We start from the raw sequence: 19,555 nt of genomic DNA on the forward strand, positions 1-19,555 counted from the left end.
TCCATCATCATTACGAAACTCTCACAGGAACATATAGTCCCATGGCCACATCACTCCTAACAATTCAGAGGATCTCAAACCCCCCCTCAATCTACTCAATCTCATTGTGCCTCTCGCACCAGAACTGTCACAACAGTTCACATCTATAACTCCTCAGAGCGGCGGGGTGTCCAGAACGGCCATTGTTGGATACAGGGGTCCATCCAACGCTAGAGGCCTGTCTGAAGTATGTCTGGTTGGGCGAAGACAAAAAGAAGTCCCTCCCGGTCCCATTTCGGTGCAGATCTTCCCTGATGCCCCCACTAGCCGATTACAGCTGCGATGGAAGGGGGGCCCTAGCGCCTCAGAGTTGCGTTCGAGAGCACGACAGCAGGTGCTATAGCTAACGTTGTCATGTTAAATTACAGAAAATATATTGTTGATGCTTGTGCGGACAGCAGAAGGGATTCCCTCAGGTTTGAAACTTAGGAGCGAGAACCAAGCTTGGTTGGACATGGTGCACCAAAAGTCCAGCTAATTTTAACACTGTGTAATGTGGAATGCGAGCACAGATGTGGTCATACGATAAAATCGAATGGAGACCGCACACAAGCGTTCCTATTCATCTTGAATGTAAAGCTTAGTGATAGAGCTTGCGCAGGGTGAAGGATGTCTTTGTTTCCTGCAGTTTCAGAAACAAAGAAACAATGAACACTGGTTAACTGTGGCCTGCTATGCTTTCCATGTTACATACTTAGGCATAAAACAAGATTTATATGCAGAGTTCTTATATGTTTTCCCTATGGAAACCCTGTCTCTGTTTACCAGCTATAGTCTCAGACTGATCAGGTGTTTACAGTTCTAGCAGTTTCCACAGTTACAGTTTCTAGGTGCACCAGTCACCAACTGAAATGTTTTTATATATAACATATGTTGAAAAATATTTTATATATAACATATGTTGTGTGTATATATATATATATATATATAAAGATATCTTGTAATAGGACCGGGTACATTACGGAGGGTCTATTGACAGAAATGCAATATGATATCCATAACTATGTCTTCAGAGGTGTATGAAGACCTATAACTTTTGAAAAGCAGCGTATCTTCTTTTTTTGACACTACTGCAGTGGTTTTCCATGTCTGAAATCGTATCTGTCATTCACAAAATTAATTTGTCTCAGTACACTGTTCAAACTACTTCCATTTAATTTGACCCTCGGAAAATACTTTTTTGTCAATCTAAGCATGTCAGGTTGTCAACAACAAAGTCAAGCTACTGTCATATATTCAACTATAGACCACTTTGGAAGATGTAAACAACGCTGGTCCACGAGAACCTTCTGTTTCAGTTTTTGAACTGTACACAAACATTTCAACAAAATACGACCAACATAACCATCATAACCCCATTAAAATGCTAAACATATATATTATATATGTGTGGTTTAAAAACGAGATGAATCTTGCAAAGTGGTCTATGTGCTATATTCTGAATCTATAGTCATATGAGTGAGTTTGTGAATAAACAATGACGGAACTGTATATTTAGAAGACTGTACCTTTAAATAAACATTACCTGACAAAATGTTACACACAGCACAAGGCAGAATGTCATTTGTCAAAATGCGATCTGTCCATATTGGAAATGTGGAAATGACACACTACTGCTGGAGAAATGAAATCATAATTAAATGATTAATGATTCATTAGCAGCCATATGCTTCAGGAAATCCCTTTCAAACATCAATGGAGGAAAACACTCATCTTAAGTGCATTCAAAAGCAGGATTTGCCGTTAACAAACCACTGACACAAGCATCAACACATGTGCATGTAAAAAACACACACGGGCACAAAACCAACACAAAGATGACCGGCCAGGAATCAACAGAACGAACGTGCCTGTATCTGAGAGACACAGCCGAAAGCCAGAACCCCATTCTCTGCTTTCTTATCTTTTCTGTGGCTGATGAATGGCTATAGAGAATCAACTGTCTGCACGCTTATTCAACCTGACGGCTACACCAGCTCAGCATAAACACCCCATGCTCTGGACACAGCTCCTCTGCTCTGAGCCAGTTTGTGTGTGGGGGGGGGGGGGGGGGTGTGCGCAAGTGTGTATCCTCATGTAAAAAACTGAGATAAACCATTCCATCATACGCTGGTCCACATAGAGAGCCAAAATCTCGGTGTGTGTGCATGCAAGCGAGTGTCGGTATGTTCACCGTGCACATATGTCAGTCATTGTATCGATGCCAAACAGACATGTTGTTTGATGAATCTAAAAAAAAACGCAGGGCCGAGAGAGGCCAGGAGAAAGTGCTGTACGGGGTCTTTTTAACACGCAGTTCTCCTGATGTCAATCTTGAATGTGTGTGTGCTAACAAGATTAGACGTTCAAGTTCAGTCAAAATTCATGGCTCAAAATTATTATAATGGAACGATCATGGCCACAGACTCGACTTAGATCAGCGTTATCTTCATTTCTCCAGTGGAGATTAAAGACACAGGAGTGCACCACAACCTTCAGAGCTGTCGCAACAACACACCACTCCCTAAAGCTTCAATGTGGTTACACAAGTAATAAGCAAGCATTACTATCCTGGATGTGTGCAATGCATGATGTCTGAGCGAAGATTCTGGATATGGACATCTTGAGTGATGATATCCATGGAAGGGATTTAGATGAAACAACATTATAGGCAGCCCTTTAGGCATGGATGTGATTCAATTGTCTATCTTGTCGTGCAACAAATGTGAATGCGTGATTAAAAATCTATTAGATCTGGATTAGAGCACTGGAAAATTTGTTCTTTATTAGCATGTGTTTTTCTTTCTATCTTTCGATCATTTTACCTTTAACATCACTGTTCAAAATGTAAGATTTAATAATAGATTTAATGGTTATAAATGGTTGTGTTGAATCGTATTGGTTTCAATGGAATCTGTAATGATGTAAACTGATGGATTCTATCAGTGCCGCCTATATAGGACAACATTAAATCCTATTGGAATAATGCCCAAAACTCACCACAAAAAGGAATTTTGTAATGGTGCTTTAATAGATACAATTTCTGTAATAATTTCCATTGTCTTTCTATTGTTTTTTTGATCAGTGATAGTCTTGAGGGATTACTGATATTTCTGGGACATCACTGACTACCACAGTTGGAAAATTATATGTTTTTGTGTTCTGTTTAACACAAAAGAAGATATTTTGAGGAATTTAAGAAAGCCTAAAGTCCTAGGGAACTTTTGACTACAGTTTTAATGTTTTACTTTGGTTGTCAGTGATGCCCCAGAAATGTCAGCTGTTAACATTCTTCCAAATATCTTTCTTTGTGATCAACCTAACAAATACATTTATACTGGTTTGGAATAACCAGAGAGTGAGTTATTCATGAAAGAAATTTCTTTCTAGGCTTAACTATCCCTTTCATATCCTATGTATGCACGTTTGCATTTCATCTCAATTGACCTTTTCATTTTTTTACTGGACAAAGACGTTGATTAAAAACATTTTCTTTAAAGTATGTTTTATATAGTAATGCTCAAGACAGACATGTGGCTGGCACATAAAAACATTACAGCGTGGTATACAAAGTATCGCCATATAAATGTTTCACCCAAAAATACTGTCATGAATTACTCCCTCAAGTTGTTTCAAAACTGTATACATTTCTTTGCTCTGCTGAACACAAAAAAAGATATTTGTTAAAATTCGAGCAACTGAGATTTCTGGGACATCATTGACTACAATAGTAGGAGAAATTTAAATGGTAGTCAAAGGTGCCGTAGAACTGACTCCCTCAGAATATCTTCTTTTGTGTTAAAAGGAACAAACATTTAACAATAGTTTTTCCCACTGTGGTAGTCAATAGTGCCCCAAAACTGTCAATTGCTAACATTTTCCCCAAATGTTTTTGCGTTTATCAGAACAAAGAAATTGATACAGGTTTGGAACAATTTGAGCATTGAGTAATTTATGAAGTATCCCTTTAAGAAAATGCATATACAGGTGTCCACAAGTGGGTTTGTATGTGTGTGTTTTTTAGGCAACGGTTCATGCAACTGTGCACGTACATCAGCGTGTGTGCGACGGCAGTGAGAGAGATGAGAGAAGGACATCAGCAGTACGTCTTATGTAATATCTGCCCGAGCCTCTGCAGTGCTCCTGATAGCAGTATGACATAACACCTATACAGCCACAAAGCTTGACCAAAAAACACACGCACATACACGTGTACACACAGAGGTAAATTATATTCCTGATTTGCATAAAAACTGTAATTTTCTTTCATAAGCAAATAAAAAAGCAAACATTTCTAAATACTGTTTTTGGTTCATCTCATAAAATATACATAAATGATAATGACACATGAGACATTGTATCACCGTTGATATCTTTCAATCACATTTGCTATCTCAAAGGTTCCTCTTTACATTCTTTTGTTTGTTGAACATATACAGCAAATGTAAGTGGCTTTCAGATGCACTTGTGTGGTTGCCGTGGTCTAAAGCACAACTATAATCTGAAGGCATTAACTTGCTCTCTAAAAAAAGACCTCAGAACAGGGATTAGATTATCACAGTAAGGCCAGCTCAGACACTCTCTCTCCTTCTCTATTTTTGTCTCTCTTTTTTCGTTCTTTTTGCATGGACAGATGATGAATAAAAATGAATAAACCTGGTCAATCAACAAGCAAAGTAACACCTATAATGTATTGGGTGCTTTTTGAGTGTGTAACCCAAGTTTTTTATATTTAAGTCTGGCATATGTTATGGCACAGAGCAACCTAAACCTCTTCATTGGGGTAATAGCCGGAGGGGAATGACTGCTTATAGGGGGCCGCTGTATCCCCCTTGGGAGTGCTCAGAGTTAAGTACATGGCTTTGGGTTGCCAGATCTGCACCACAAGTGCTATCAGATTTGCCCCATATTTAGCAGGTCGCACACTTTTGACATCAAATAATGTTTTCAACCAGGGGGTCTGTAAGGGTGAGAAGACCCTAGACCTAAAACATCCTACACTTCCCTTTATAACGTTCGATCAAATTTAGCTTTATGCACACCTCTCCGGCGCCTGTATGCTTTACCGACCTTGACGGCAGCCCAAGAGAGACTCTTCTTCAGAACCGTCTGCCCTCCGTAAGTATATCTGCGTCCTTGGCGAGAGGCGCGATCACGGTCGTTCGGTCAGAGCGTGCAGGGCAGCCAGATGTCTTTCTTGTGGCCTTCAAAGGATTGTCTCTCTGACTGTTTATTTATTAATGTTGAGCTTGCACCGTGATACATTCCAAATACTGTTTATTATATCGGAACAATAATATGTGCCAGGCAATAAAAGAGTGATATGAAGCTAGATTTCAATATTTGCTAACGCTACCTGCCCCTGGCAAAAATGCCAGCATGATGCTATCGGGTTTGTGGTTGGTTGCCAGGGCGTTGCTTTGCAGGTACAAAGGTGTTCTGGGTTGCTGCTTAATTGGTAAGTCAAAAGACCCCTAAATTGGGATCAGCCCCTAATGACTACGATATTCTGGACCCTAAAGAAGACCCAAGATATACTATAGTTCAAAACTGTAGAATCACTCAACTAAAATGTTTTCCTGATCTATGCATATATATTTGAAACTACTGTTGTTCATAACATAATAATTTCCTAGGAAAACTAAAATTATATTTAATATTAAAAACAGTTTTTGAAATGGATGATGAATGAGGAAAAGGCAATGTAAGTGAAAATGTTAAATCTTGAATCATAACAGTGATGCAAGTCTAAGGTAATACCTGAGTATTTTTAATTATTTTAAATATTACTTTATTATATTTACTTTATTATTTACAAAAATATTTAATTATTAAACATTGTGCTTTGCTTTTTTATATTATCTTGGCATCAAAGAATGCAAATACTGTAGGGTCATCTCAATAGTGTCTGCCAAGAAAATAAGCTCAAGTTTCCAAAAAACAGCGTTTTTTTTTCTCACTCCGGTTAGTTCAGTGAAGGACAGGTAATCTAACACCATGAAAACCCATCTCTCGCTCTCTCAGCTCTACCCTCCTTCTCTTTTCTTCTTTCGCATGTTTCTGTTCTGGTAAGGGAAGATCCGTCTGTTTTTTAATGTCATCCCTCGTCACACCCATTTCCCATCTGCTGTATGTGTGCATGTATAATGGGTGCAGTGATGGGTTCTTGGTGTAGTTAAGCATGTTAGCATATACAGTATGTAACCAAGGGAATTAGAATATCTGTGTGCATGTGTGTGTGTGTGTGTGTGTGTGTGTGTGTGTGTGTGTGTGTGTGTTGTCATTTCAGCAGGAAGCCATTGCTCTGATCAGAGGTCCCACTTCCTGTTCATAGAGCAACCACTGGAGTTCAACAATAGCAGGAATTTTGATGAAGCAACAGAGAGGAGGACCGACTCACAACCTCCTGAGGAAAGCTGAAGTTTATCACACTTGCTGATTACAACACATACACAACAACCCATCTATTAGAAATAAGAATCACGTCTACATATTCAAGGTTGTCAATTAAAGATAACAGCTATTAAGGAAATTCACCATCTCTTGACACCTTTAACTTTTCTTTATCTTCTTCAGTACAAACACTACAATAATGTAGACATCTGTACTTTACGAATTATTATTTATTTGTTTTGTCACAGTCACGAGTACAAGATTTGCACCTCATAGGACAGGGGTTCTTAAATTTGTTAAAATAATGCAAAATATTGTCGTAATTTTGACGTCAAATATGACCAGAACTATATTACATATTGCTGCTTTTCTTCTGAAATCTCCATATTTCGTGATTTGTATTTTTTTGCCATAAATCATTATTATTATTAGTCACCCTTTCTCTTTCAGTTGGTTTGGTAAATATCAAACCAATAAAAAGTATTAAAAAGTGCTTGTGAACTTTGGACCTTTTAAATGATTAAATACTATGTTGCTAGTGAATTTAGAAATCCAAGGTTTTGGAAGGCAAGCGACGAGTTTATTGGAAAGCGATTGAGTTTAGCATACATACACAAAATGTTTTACTTTATTAGCGCAACGCTAAACTGTATCTAAAATGTAACAAAAGTCTCCAATGTTACTGTACAATTGGCTGTTGGGCTCAAGCCTGATCAAAATGGTGGTGTCGAGCGCTCCCCTCTCTAAGGGATGTCATGTCGGGCTCTCAGGGATTTGAGGTCAGTCCAGCTGGACGTCTGGTGCCAAAACGTGGTGGATTACACCCTTTAATCCCAGTCACCCCAAGGAAGTGAACTAAAGCTGGTCACATCGTCTCTAGAATGCAGAACTTATTCAGATGATCTTTCTGAACTGGGTTCTATCGCTTGCTAAGATACACACAAAGAGAGTTTAGCTCGTCCCTCAAGGGACCCACAGAACAGACACCCAAAACGAATTATATATTTATACAGTATCATGTGACAACCATTAAGACTGCTTGTTTTACAATGACATCTTTAACGCTTCTGTTCCTTGAAACCGACAAATGAGGAAGTTAAAGTTTTATCTGTTAATGCCAACAACAGAAATTGTTTTTCTGGAACTGCTAGCATACCAAACAAACACAATGGTCGCTAAACAGCTAGGTGTTCCGATTTCACTTAGCATCGCTCATGAATTTCAAGAAGAACACTAATGGTAGCTGCCAAAAAAGTCCACAAGTATGTTTTACAGAATACAAGCAACGAAACAGAATACAAGTAATCTGAAGTATTTCCTGTGTCTGTATTAAAAGCACTTATTAGAGGTTTGGCTCTGAATTTTAGATGTATTTTCCTCAATAAAAGAAATTCCCCAGTGCCTGAGCTATTAATACACTCAAAGCTCTTTCTCAGAGGAACAGCTGGTAGTGAAGAGGAAATTTGTTAATATTCCTTATTGGTTTTTCACATTGTGGAATGTACTGTATACAGCAAATGGGAAAACCATATGACCCAGACCAACGTGACTTTCCCCATCACAGCCCTTTCATAAATCCATGTTGTTTAAATCCAAGTTTAGCATAAAAGGCCATGTGATATTTTAGCCTCAAAATATTATTAAGCTTTTTGCTACAGCGGGCGCAAATGAAGAAATAAAGTGTTGTGTTTCCGACATGTTGTTTTACAGCCAAACCAGACACTGAATAATTTACAGCTGCAAGGCCTTGACATCCACAGGATCCAATTAGTTGAAATCCACATGCAATCAGTCCAGAGGAAAAAAAGGCACAACAGGGACATCTCCAGAGAGAAGAGACATTATTAGCAAGTTTTTAAAATACAGAGGTGCACTACATATAGAGAGAAAAGCATATGCAATGGAAATCCCACTTTCAGTTAATAAAGAATGCGACACTCACATGCCCCAGATAAGGTTTACTGACTAGCAGTAAAGCTTCAAAGGGATACTCCACCAAAAATTCAGATTCGGTCATGAATTACTCACCCTCAAGTTGTTTCAAATCTGTATAAATGAATCATTTCTTTGTTCTGAAAGCAACTGAAATTTCTGGGACAGTCAACAAATGGTAGTCATAGGTGCGCCAGAACTGTTTGTTTTCCCAAATTCTTCAAAATATAAAAAAAACATTCCAGTCAATGAAGCCCCAGAAATCTTGTTCGCTAAGATTCCTTTAAATATCTTTGTGTGCAACAGAACAAAGAAATGTAAACAGGTTTGGAACAACTTGAGTTAAAAAAACGAGGAACCATATTTATTTGTTGGGGTGGGCTGTCTCTTTAAAAAGCAACAGCTATGTTTTGATAGCCATAAAATTGCATAGCATATAGTTTTGGGTGGAGTAGCACAGTAGCATAAAAACAAATACATAAAGCATCAAGGGCTAATGCAAAACCCATCCTACCTAAACATTTGTCTTTCTTTCTGTTCTAAAACAAAGATTCTTAAGAATCAACCACAATGTCTTTGGTGGTTATGATCCTGGTCCTTGCACTGATAACATCAAGCAACAACAAAAAACTAACAGGGCAAGTTTAGATGGTAGAATCTGTCCTATCCACTTTTCAAAGGCGTTACAGTGAATCAAAGCCCAAAAAAGCAACATAAACAACCTACACAATAAATTGTTATTAAAATATTCTATAACTCTGTCAGTCAGACTGGGCGGTTTATACAAGTTCAAGAGAAAATGGACCGTTTCATGTACGTCTGAGGGTGGAGCTGCAACAGCTGTTTGTGTGGTTTCCAGATAATAGCGACAATGGCTTGCTTCCATAATCTCAATTGGAACCTTTGTTAGACTCTGGACTGTGTGATTTTGGATTACTAAATCAAATATCATACACCTGTACATATGTAGGTTACAGTTTGGATCTTGTGAAATTAAAGGATCTGGATTTGCTACAGTCGACTGATATGGTTGAATGAAGGAAAAGCCACAAATGCAGGCATAAAAACGACTGCAGGGATGGCTCGCAACATTATGGACACGATGACAGTGAGGTCATGGTCAAAACGGTGATGTGTGTGCAGTATACAGTACCAACCTGTTCCTGTTGGAACGTTGGACAGGAAGACACACACTGCCATCACTTGTTATGCTTTCTAGTGCCAAAGCTGTGCCCTGCTTATCTCTTCTCATTCTCTCTGCCCGCTGTTGCAAGCCCGACCATGTGCCAAGCCCTCCACTACACACTGACATTTTACATGGCCATCACATACAAATTCTACATACAATCTTTTAAAACTATTTCTGAATTAAAAGACTAAAGATTTACCATGACTTGAATACTTTGCTTTCTAGTCAAGTCGAGATAACCTTTCAATCAATAAAGTATCTTGATCTGAACATTCTGGAAAAACAGGTACAGTTACTTTCCTTGTTCTGTGTTAGAGCGGTACTACTGGAACTGATGAAAACCAAATCTTTCATTTTGTCCAACGATTGTCTGTTGTGTTCCCTGTTTTACCAACTAAATAGTCATAAAGTGTCCACATACTTTTTCAAACAGTAAATATTTGTTTTAAAACGTAAATTTCAGCAACTTGGTGAAATCTCTCCTATAAACGTGTGCTTGTGCTTTCTTTCTCAATTAATTATATAATGCTCTGATATGTCTTTATCTTAATTTTCCTGTTAATGACATATTAAGGGTCTGAACGCACGTTTTGATGCCGCTGTATATATTTCCTATGAAACACCCACCATAACCACCTTACCAAAAACAAACAAAACCACCAAAAGGAATATAATTAAATAAATATCAACGAATTTAGGAAGACATCTGTTCTCTCTTAACCTGGATGTCTTAGCAAATTAAATTCTTCATGCGATGCCTCTCCTCCCCCTCAGCTGCACCTAATCCTACTGATTAAATCATTTTTCTTCAGCCCTAATTTCGCCTGTTAGAGGGCTCAGATGCGGGATGGGTGTGCTCGCTATTGATTGGTGGGTTGAGCAGATTACCCTAATAGCAGGATTAGCGCCCACATGTTGACCACGCGTGGCGGAGTCGCTCGGCTGTGGTGCCTGCTTCGAATCAGATGCCCGGGGCAGCAGTCAAGACACAACTTAGTTTTTAACAAGTTACAACTAACAAAGAAACAAGTTCGTTCAGTTTGTTTGCAAATGTTTCATCAGTTAATGTGGTCAAGATCACTAATGCTACAATACTTAACACGTGTTTACATGCCTTAACTCTGAATGGGTGAAGTATCATAACATGACGATATAAATAGTGTAGATTAAAGATAATCCAGCAATTATAGCAATTACAGTGCATTGTACAACTATGCTTAGCATGGTTCTATTAAAATATTACAATTAAAGGTCCAGCGTATGAAATTTAACGGCATCTAGTGGTGAGATTACAAATTGCAACCAACGATTCACTCCACCTCTCAGCCACCCTTTACGATGGCTTTCGCCGGATGATATCGTCACGTTTTCACTTCTTTGTCGAAGGAGAACGTTTTTACAAATCACACTCTGTAGAGCAGTTTGTCCGTATAGGGCTACTGTAGAAACAACATGGTGAATTTCATGTAAGGGGACCTGCGGTGTATGTAGATAGAAATAGCTCATTCAATGTAATAAAAACATAACGCTTCATTATATAATACTTTATACACCTCTGAAGATATGGTTAGGTATATTTTAAGACATTTCTGTAGCTCAATTGTTAAAGCACGGTGTTAGCAACGCCAAGGTTATGGGTTCGATCCCAGGGATTGCACATACTCAAATGTACAAATGTCTACTATAATGCAATGCAAGTTTAGATAAAAGCATCTGTCAAATGCATAAATGTAAATGCAATTGATCCTGGACCTTTAAGTCAAAATTGCAGCAACTATGTTTAGAAAATTTTGTAGAAATAGCCAGTATAAATGTTTTCTCTAAACCCCTATTATTCATTCCAAATGTACATCAAGATCCTAACTGGAGAAGACTAAACAAATTTGTGGAAACTTCCTTCAGAATCATTGTTCCTATGAGGATAAATAGCAATTTATCACTCTCCATCTGCACGGGACCCTTAAGAATTAAAGTAGCGTGTGTGAGTTCTTTAAAGCAATTTCCTTATTATTGTTTTTTTAGACTCAATGCACTACACTCGGCTGTTTATCGAACAGACAGTTATTCAAATGAATCCAAAACTGGTTAAACTGCACCTCGGATGACAACATAAGCATGACCAAAACTTCCAGTCACATAATCGCTCATCTTCTTTATGAAGGTGTGTTTATTTAATCAGTAAAACTTATGCACATCTTTGTGACAGGCTAAAATACACACTACATTATACTATATAAATGAAGTCACAAAACAGATTCCCCTATCTCGTTCTTTACTACTACTATTAATAATAGAATATTGCATCATTAAAAATGACTCCACAAACTTCACCAAACCAATCCTATATTCACTTTGCCTGATCCGAAGTACAAATGACACTAATGGTAAGCAGACTCAAATGCGGTGTAACAAAGGCATTAAAATATTAAAGTTGCGAATGTAAGCTTTTTTGGTGTGTCCAGATGGGGGAACTAGAAGCTTATTCAGGCCATGGAAAAAAGAATTCCAGTAATCTACTGCTGATCCTTCACAATGGCACCCTTGTGCTTATTGTTTTTCCCTCCCCACTGCCTCTACTCAAAGCCACTGATAATGTTAATGGTCCCTTCCTCCAGCTAGCCGATCTTGAGCTATAAGGGGTTGCAGGAGAACTGTAAATGCTTGTTAAGTCGTAGTAGAATGTCGAGGGGGATGTACAGGGTCAACTTTTCAAGGTCGGCACAAGTTCAGGCCATAAACTTCAAACGGCGCGGATGGATTGGATGAAAATTGTCCGGTGACAAGGGGCATTTCAAATTAGGACCTCGGAGTCTTGGGAGATACGTAACATTATTTAATCCAGTGGACATAAGTGGAAGCTATAAAAAAAATACTAGTAGACTTATTATATGACAAAAGGAGTTCTGCAGATGACCTAGATAATAGTTAGGAGTCCTGTGGGTCAAATTGGGCAAAACGGAAGCTGATAGCCTTCTAAATCAAAGTAGAAATCAACTTTAAAAGGACATTTCACCCCCCCCAAAAAATATGTCATAATTTACTAGCCCTCTAGCTATTCCAAATGAGTATAAATGCATTTTTTCTGATGAACACAGAGAGTTCTTGGCCACCACTGACTACCAGTCAATGAAGACAGAACTCTCATATTTTGGTGAACTTTTCCTTTAAAATTTCAATTTAAGTCAGTTTTGAAAACCACGGGTAGGCATATCATTCTCATTTACAGAAAAGGATTACTGGAGATCTTGAATAGCAAAAGATTGCCTTAATAGCATTTAAGTAGCCAAAACTCACCCTTGACCATTCTTAGATGAAGAACTATAACAAACCAAAAAGCACATTTCCATTCATCTCAAAACAGTCACAGGAATTTCTTATTGCCGATTTCTCTTAACTCAAACAAGTAGTACAACAGGCACTTACTCGATCCCGAATAGACACGGTAGAGTTTTTTTTATAAACATATCAAAAGGTGTGTAAGCATTTACACGGTACTCACGTCAACAACTTGCTTCTATGAGACTTCACAAAGTCCAGTAAGCAGCTGCACATAAAAGGGAAGTGACTTTAGTTAAGGCCCATGCAAATACCTTGCAGCGCTCCGAGGTGTGTTCTTTGTCTATCAGGACAAAACACAAAAATAGCTGTACCGTTCAATTCACTGTCAACTGTTTAAGCCGTGGATGCTCTGTGCGACATGAACACTTAACACTGAATCAAGAAAATACGTGGAGATGTTGTTTTGAGGTGTTTGCTCGACATGAAAAACTGTTTAGTAAACAACTAGTAGACAAACAGTAAGGAAAATTGCATTAAAAACACAAACAGTTTCCCATACACCCACCTTCAGTTAAGAAAAGGAAATTTGCCATTTATCCTATATCTACATGGCAGTGAAATCAGCAAATGACTGCTCTCAACCATATCTGACCCCCAATAAAAAAATGTGGGGGTGTAACCGTGGTTCAGTAACATTCCATAACATTTTTGCATCAAATTAAACTAGTTAATTTAGGTGGTGACACATGAAACACATAACGCTATGTGACAAAACAAATATTGAAACTGTAAACATAAACCAGAAGGCCATGATAATTGATCATTATGTCATAATTGATGATACATCCAAAACAGACAACGCCGATAAGAAAACACTCTAACAAAAAAGATGAAATAACCCATTCAAAGTCATGTTGGTCAGAAACAGAGCCCTCATTACAAAGCAAGGGGTATTAAGCAGTGTGCTGACGTCACCCCAGAAGCAGCACCCCCCCCCCCCCTCGCCGCCCCCGGACCCCACCGTTCACCTAATAATGCAAAACAAACTTCCTGCTGATGCTTGTTGTGCCACGAAACTTCCCTTCGTTATTCTAGGGTCACATTAACTTTACAGACGTTTTTTTGGCACAAATGACAGCCGTTTTAGTCATAATATAATGATAACGCATCCACCAATCCCCATTTCTCCGCATATGCATCACTGTCATTATCATACACAACACAAATTGTAATAAAGTATCCTAACATGACTCACTCAAACGTAAACATTAGTGGCCACAAATCAAACTATATGCACAGATTACAACAAAGCAGCTGTGTTGTCTTACCATATGTTTTAATTCATTAAATATCCTCTTTAGAAACTTCATGCACATTGTTTAGGAAGCACAATCCTTTGCTTAATTCATGTGGCTCGTCCGGTACCCCGTATCGCAAAGATTCCGATTCCGATTCAACAGGACCGTTATCCAAAAATGCCCCGTTAATCGCAGTCCGTCGTCCTCCGCGAAAGGCTTTGAGCCTTGATAATGGTAAGTTAAATGCGAACTGACAAGCATCCGACAAGCTTTCAGAGAGAGGGAAGGGGGGAAAACGGACAAAACAAAAAAAGTAAAGCACCAAAGCCCCGCCCTGCAACTGTATTATCTCTCAAAGTAACATGGTTTAGATTTAAGACCATCCGATGCCACTGATCGCATTTCTATTGTAGCCTTCAGAAAATAAAACGTCTGTCTATAACAGATAATGTTTTTGAAAATCTCAATGTCGAAAAAAATCGATAACGTGATGGGAGATAACAGATAACCTAATTTGACGCTGGGCATTGCAAGCCCGTTGCTTTATTTCCTTCTAAAATAATTGCTTAAGTGATGATCTGTTCTGCATCAACAAGTTTAGTGTTTTAATGACAGTGTGAGGGTTATGAGTCGACGAAATCAGAAAACATTTGTATATACATCTCTGACTTAAACTTTTAGCTGTTAAATTGTAAACAATAGGGAGCAAGAAAAGTGCTGGCTTTGCATCTGCCAAATCCAATCCGCAATCCATTCTTATTGTCCAAATCACATTAAAGGAAATGAATTTGCCCTCCAAGTCTCGAAGTTAACTGAAAATAAACATGCAACCAAACTTCACACTCACATGCAAATGTAACAACAGTCGATGTCTTTAAAGCTCTCAGTGATCATATGCCTCAAAAGGAAACTTCCTAAAAAATAATGCGCGGACAGAGTAGGTTATGGCAGAGGTTAACGATACATGCAAATGATAAGCACATGTGAGTTACTGTAACACAGATCGCAATTCAATGCACGACCGTCTTTAAAACTGAACTACCGACATATTGATCTCTAATCGTAATCTCATCTATTAATTAGACCGACGCCGAAACAATACATTTCACATGACGAGCGACAGCAAGCAAGCCATCGCGATGCAAGCCCGTCCGATTCTTCCTTAAAGTGGGCGAAGTATCGTCGAGACGACCGATGCTTCGATCTTTAGGTTTACGATCGATTGTTTTTCACAGTTTGATTCGTCATTTGATCGTCAAACTTACCTTGTACAAGAAAATGACGTAATGAAGTTGTGGGGCAACGGCACAAACGCAAGGTGACACTCCGAGTTGATGACAAACAAACTGTGTGGCATCCGCAGTTCCGAAATGACGTGTGCTTAGAAATCGTCTTTCATCAACGATCAAATGTAGCGGGATTGCAGATCGAGGAAACAATGCGATGACACCGACAGACGTTGATCCAGATTGAGACCGATCGACAGCGAAGTGGCCCGTGTGTTTGGTGCGACACCTGGAGCGGCGATGGTTCCTCCCTCTTCCATTGACTATTGTTTGTTCAGCAGAAAGTTGGTTGATGCAGAAAGTCTATATGGACTCATAATGGCACAAGCTGTATTTACTGGCATAGTAGACAACAAAAAATAGTGATGTATGGGTTTTACATTAAACGTTTAAAGTTTATGATGAAATATAAATACTTTATTTGACTTAAAGCCCGCGATGTTCGCCAATGCTTCTTTGAATTACATTAAGCATGCGTGTCATAATAATGTAAAGCAAATATATTGGATTTTTTTTTCTTTCTTACTTAAAACAGATTTTAAACGAAAACAGTTCACTTTTTTTCTCGCCATAAAAAGAGCCGCAGAAGTTAACAAACAAGCGTGTAATGGTATGTAAATTATTTGACCGTTAAGTCTATACGTATTTATTTAATTTATTTGTATGATATTTTATTTCTATTTCTATTTATACACTAGTTTTTATAATGTTTTGTTCATTAATTATAAAAAAAATGTTTAATTTGTTGTCCTTTTTGAGTAGAATACACTTGATTTCATTCTTATTTATTCATTTATTTTACTTTTATTTATCACTCTCTTTGATTTATTTGTACTTATTATTTTTGTTCATGTTTCATTTTTTTATCAGAATTCTTTACATAATACCTTTAAATAATACCCAGACGGATCTCAAATAAATAGCCAAATCTAATCATCACCATTTCCGTCTCTTGTGACATAACTTAAAGGGTGACATGCGGGAGTGGATAATGCAGTAGTTGTTTGGATGGAGCTGTTGCAGGACACCTATGTGAAGAGTGGTCATTAGTGACTCTCACCAGAGGCTGTGACAGCTGTCGCTTGTGGCTGCCGCTGGGCCCCCCCTCTTCCCACAATGCGCCAGTATGAACGGTGGATCTGAAAAGACATGCAACCTGACTCCCTCATCTCCATTTACCCATCTCATATTTAATGGACAGACTCACCCTGTCATTAACCAGCAGCCACACTACCTCTGGCCTTCAGCTTTGATCATTAATCAACGTATTTGCGTAATTATTGACCTCCCCAGCTGCTCGATCAAAAGTGCTAGTTGGGCTAACTTTCTTTTCCATTTCTTTCTTTCTTTATAATATTTTCTTTGTTTTAATACATGTTTAATTCATCGCCGTCGCCTTGTGAGAGTGCTTGACAATTATTGTGGTAAAATTAGGTCTGGTTGGTGGTATCTGGGACTGCCACCCTTTTAAGGGGTTGTTTGTGAGATGGAGAGCTGTGAGTGAGTAGATGGATTTTTTGGTCATGGGGGAAGGGAGATTCTGAACTCTTTCAACCGACATTTCCTCTCAGGCACACACAAAACCTCACACACAGCAGTCTGGACGTATGGATGAGTATTTATCATGTGACAAAAAAAAAGCGCATTAACTGTAAGAGAATATTTCGTTTTTAGCACGAAAAGGCAGGTAACTTATCAGTCTGGCTTACATGTGTTAAAGGGATACTTCACCCAAAAATCATTTTACTCAACTTTTTTATAAATCTGTATACATTTCTTTTTTCTGATGAACACAGAGAAAGATATTTGGAAGAATTCTTATAACCAAACAGATCTTGCCCCCCATTGACTCTTATAGTAGGAAAAATTACTTTATCATTTTTTATTGTTCTGTTTGTTCAAAAGAAGACACTTTGAAGAATGAAGGACAGCAAACAGTTCTGGGGCACTTTTGACTACCATTGTATTTTTCCTACTATGGCAGTCAATGGGGGGCACAATCTGTCTGGTAATACGCATTCTTACAAATATCTTTCTCTGTGTTAATCAGAACAAAGAAATTTATTCAGATTTGGAACAAGGAGAGTAAATGATGACAGAATTTACAATTTACAATGCAGTATCCCATTAAGGTACTTGTTTGCTTCTAAGGGATATCTCAGTTACTGCGTGGTTTACGATTATATTAAATGCTCAAATTCATCCAAACTGCGAGTAACCAGTTATATGTTTGAGTGTATTTTAGTTGGAGACTTAAATTACTATTATATTTCTCGTTTGCGTTTTAAGAGACGTTTTTGCGTTCCACTCCAGACTACGGACCATTTCGATTATTTACTTACTATGTCACCTTAAGTCTACATAGGATGTGGAATTGTTTGAAAGCAACAACCTGTTGTTTAATGCAGCAGTGAAGCGGAACAATTTTGACTCTGAGAGTAAGTTGAAGAAGTGGGGGAGGATGCATGTGAATATTCTTCCAGCGGGTCAAAGTTCACAAGCTCCATCATGAAGTGTAGAATCCTTTTCCTGTTTCACCCCCAGCTGTGGAGTTTACTGCCAAAAGAATAGCATTTTTAATAAAAAAACACCTTTCATAACTTTAAGAAAATATAATTTGACTGAATATCTTTGAACTGTAGTGACACAGGACGCTTTAAATCTTGGACGTTTAGTAACATTGGTTACGCTAAATGTACACGGTGGTTTGATTCTGTAGGATGAAATGTTTAGAATGTCGCACAGAAAGGAAGTCTAAAAATAGGTCAGCGATGCATGTGCATTTCAGCCGTTCTCCATGGTAAAGATAAAAATACTAGCCCCTCTATTTTAATCTCTTGTTCTTTGATTTGCGGTGTCAGGCCTGTTGCGTTGACGACAGCAGAATGTGGTGAATATTTCATGAAAGGGGGAGGGGGAGAGGTGGTCCGCCAAACTTTGACCTGGTAACTAATCTATTCAGACAAAAAGGGGCAAACTGGAATTGAATTAAGGTGGATGGTCAGTCCTTTGTGGGTTCTCATTTAGATGTTATGTTTACAAATGACTCCTGCTGCTTTTTTCAGATTTAAAACATGGTTAAGTTGGCTTCTCTGCAGACTTCCTGAGAGGAGAGTCGTTGTCAAACATCACAAAAAGTTCTAAAAATAGAAACTGTTTAAGAGAATTTTGACTATTCATTTTTAACTATTAAAATAGATTTCATGACGTTTCTGGATACTGATTATTTCTTTAATGTAATTTTTTATTCAGTGATTGTGAAAGATTTCAATCTCAGTTCATTAATAACGTCAGCAGAGGTTTACAAATAATATTTCTGGGTTAAATTGTATATTATTATTAAAGGAACAGTTCGCCCAAAAATGAATATTCTGTCTTCCCCAATTTGCCATTTTATATGTCTTTATATTTTGAAAATGGTGTTTTGGAATATTATATATACATAAATGTCATTTACAACTCAAGTCATGATAGTTTTAAACTGTCTGGGTGCCTTTCAAATGTAATTTGCCTTTCTTTCTGAAAACACTTTTCATCCAAAGCCATTTTCTGTTTGATAGCAAGGGTGGTCCCCCTGGAACAACTAAGGTTAAGGGCCTCGCTCAAGGGCATAGAGCAAGAAGATGATTTCGGTGACTCCCCAGGGCCCCTCCTTGCTGCAACTGAACCTGCAGCCTTTGTGCTCGCAGCCCAGCTCTTTAATTCCATCATGTAAGTCTCAAATTCTGGGCTGGTTCAATCACCGACACTCCTCAACCGAACTTAACAGATGCTCCAGAAAGTCTTACGTTATCCATTACCGCACAAATCGCATTTATTCCGCCTCTCATCATCCATCAAAGTATAGGTGCTTTCATCTGCCAGTGTCTCTTTGTACCTGTAATTAGTTTTGGGATGGGAGTTCGAGTCTATTAAAACGGCATAAAAAAGAGAATAAAGAGATTTGTGTTTCCTTGTCGGGGCTCTGCTTAATAATGCCTGAAAGATTTGTACTGTCAGGCTGGACAGAAAACGCTAGTCTGGCATGTTGTTTATGCGCAAGAGTGGAGCTGGAGTCAGCCACATGCGGTCCTCGGTTGGTGTAGACGCACAGCTTTTTTCCTCTGTCCATACAACCTGTTTTTAGTTATAGATATTGGTAACCTGCAGGTGACTGACAT

At 38.3% G+C, this 19,555-nt stretch overlaps 1 protein-coding gene across 4 annotated transcripts in view; it reads right to left on the reverse strand.

Moving 5' to 3' along the window:
- The window catches only part of znf516 (zinc finger protein 516), a 36,143-nt gene extending 20,300 nt beyond the window's left edge, over positions 1-15,843 (reverse strand). Inside the window, exons 1-2 of one of the 4 annotated variants that reach the window (XM_056741520.1) lie at positions 14,140-14,373; positions 13,032-13,076 (exon numbers count right to left, since the gene is read on the reverse strand). The gene's annotated coding sequence lies outside the window, so the exon portion shown is untranslated. Of the gene's footprint in view, positions 1-13,031; positions 13,077-14,139; positions 14,374-15,374 lie in introns of those variants that run through there. The other 3 variants (XM_056741517.1, XM_056741519.1, XM_056741521.1) reach the window with 3 other exon arrangements.
- Positions 15,844-19,555: the final 3,712 nt, after the last annotated feature.

Source organism: Triplophysa dalaica, chromosome 25 (genome assembly GCF_015846415.1).
Source record: "Triplophysa dalaica isolate WHDGS20190420 chromosome 25, ASM1584641v1, whole genome shotgun sequence".
Lineage (NCBI taxonomy): Eukaryota > Metazoa > Chordata > Actinopteri > Cypriniformes > Nemacheilidae > Triplophysa > Triplophysa dalaica.